At 34.4% G+C, this 2156-nt stretch overlaps 1 long non-coding RNA gene across 1 annotated transcript; it reads right to left on the reverse strand.

Annotated features, from left to right (window-relative positions):
* Window positions 1–819: 819 nt before the first annotated feature.
* On the reverse strand, window positions 820–2098 carry LOC134261452 (uncharacterized). Its single transcript, XR_009990820.1, has 2 exons — window positions 1811–2098; window positions 820–1366 (listed from the first exon to the last, which is right to left on the reverse strand). It is a non-coding gene; the product is annotated as an uncharacterized LOC134261452 (long non-coding RNA).
* Between the last annotated feature and the right edge of the window lie 58 nt (window positions 2099–2156).

A 2156-nucleotide genomic window follows, 5' to 3' on the forward strand; every position in this document is an offset into this window, starting at 1 on the left:
ATTTGAACAAACTTGAATCTACACTACCTGAGCATGCTTCCATATAAATATGATGAATTATGGCTTTGTCATTCTTGAGAAGAAGATTTTTAAAGAATTTTCCTATATATTTCTATGTAAAACTTTGGTCGGCCATTTTGGCCCCGCCCTACCCCCGGGGGTCATGATTTGAACAAACTTGAATCTACACTACCTGAGGATGTTTCCCATAAGTTTCATCTTTCCTGGCACAGTGGTTCTTGAGAAGAAGATTTTTAAAATATGCCACCAAATTTTAATTAATTCCCAATTATCTCCCCTTGAATGAGGGTGTGGCCCTTCATTTGAACAAACTTGAATCCCCTTTACCCAAGGATACTATGTGGCAAGTTTGGTTGAAATTGGCCCAGCGGTTCTTGAGAAGAAGTCAAAAATGTGAAAAGTTTACAGACAGACGGACGCTGGACAAAATGTGATCAGAAAAGCTCACTTGAGCTTTCAGCTCAGGTGAGCTAAAAAGCAGTCAGGTGTGATGAACGCAAAGGGTATATCCACAAGCAGATACTTGGAAATAAGAAAACCAATATGAAATATGCCCATTGCGAGTCAAGTTCAGTTCTTAAAAAAATGATTTGACAGTTTTTGGTATTGTTGAATAAAATGTGTATTGACGTATTTGGACTTTTACTCTTTAGGCAATCTGCTTGAATTTCCATGGACAGAAATTGTTGTTACAATGTATACTTGTACAAGCTTTACTGTGGAAAACATGAATTGCTTTGGACTGAATGGATCAATAAATACTAATGAATAGGACATCATGATGAATGAATTCAAGCAAATATTTAACACTTATTTAATATTACTCTAAGACATCTTATGAATAACAAATTTGTACAACTGTACTTCAAAATTTATACAGTCTCCACTGAAATGCTGCCTATGCACTTATACTGACAAAATAAAGCACAAATGTCGATCTACATTTTACAAAAATGTAACAAGAAAGTTTAGGCCTCCACAAAAGAAAATTTTCAGTGCACTACACAACTTCATCAAATGTCTAGCACTTGACACTGAACACAATGTTAATCTGTTTCACACATTCTAGATATACAGCTCATATATGCAGGTAATATCCATTACTCAAAGTCAACATTGTTTTCATTAAGTTCCTGTTGATATTAATTTTGGAAACACAACTTGCTTTAAATTCCTCTTTTAACTTCCTTTTGATATTTACATCATCTTTTTCTTCCCCCTGCCTGGCCCCCTGCCCCTCCCTCTCCCCCGCCCCCGTTTGGAGGGCTTTTTGTTCCTCCCCATACACTTAGAGCAGTACCAGTGTTCTTCTTCAGCAGGCTCTTCCTTAAGTCCAACACAAGGCCTGCAATAAACAAAAAAATTGTGAATAGGTTTCCCATGAATGAAGACTTGTGTTTTCTGGTTTCATCATTTTATATTCCGTCTGTTCATATAAAAGTTTGCTTTAATGATAATGATAAGTTTTTCTTAAGAAAACTAGGTATAAAACTTTCTATTTATATTTAAAGTGCAAAAATTCTACTACATGTATCATCTTCTACCTTAACAATATTTTAAGAAAATACTTGAGTATTTTAAGATTTTTTCCCTTTATCTGAGGTTCAATCAACATCAAAATTTGACTTTGAATCACTTTTTCTATATTTCTTTCTTTTTTACTATATTTTTTTTCATTAAACATTCTGACTAACTTATTAGAGAATCTTCATTCAACTTGAAAATACATTTCCATTTGTTTTGATATGGTGCAGGAAAGATAACTCCTGCTACATAAAATGACACTGACCAATGATACCAGTCATCACAGATGTCACAGCCAATCATAGGGCTCCCGTCGTCCGGCATCTTACAGGCGGGGCAAATCCAGACCTTCTGTCCAGAATCATCCTACAGTACATAATAACAAGCATTAATTCAAATAGCAAAGAATTATCAAATAACTTTGCTAAAGTCGATTACAAATTCTGGAAGAATCAAATAAATCAAGGTTTAGAACATCACTGCTTTCCTTCTTTTTTCAATACTAAAACAGATATCTGAGTACATTATCTTTATTTTCTTGTGAGAGGAGGAGTAGGGGACATATATACATGTATTCTTTAACAACGCTCATAATTCGTGACAAAATATTA

Source organism: Saccostrea cucullata, unplaced genomic scaffold, assembly GCF_032062105.1.
Source record: "Saccostrea cucullata isolate Sc308-1 unplaced genomic scaffold, CSIRO_AGI_Scuc_v1 ctg13197, whole genome shotgun sequence".
NCBI lineage: Eukaryota > Metazoa > Mollusca > Bivalvia > Ostreida > Ostreidae > Saccostrea > Saccostrea cuccullata.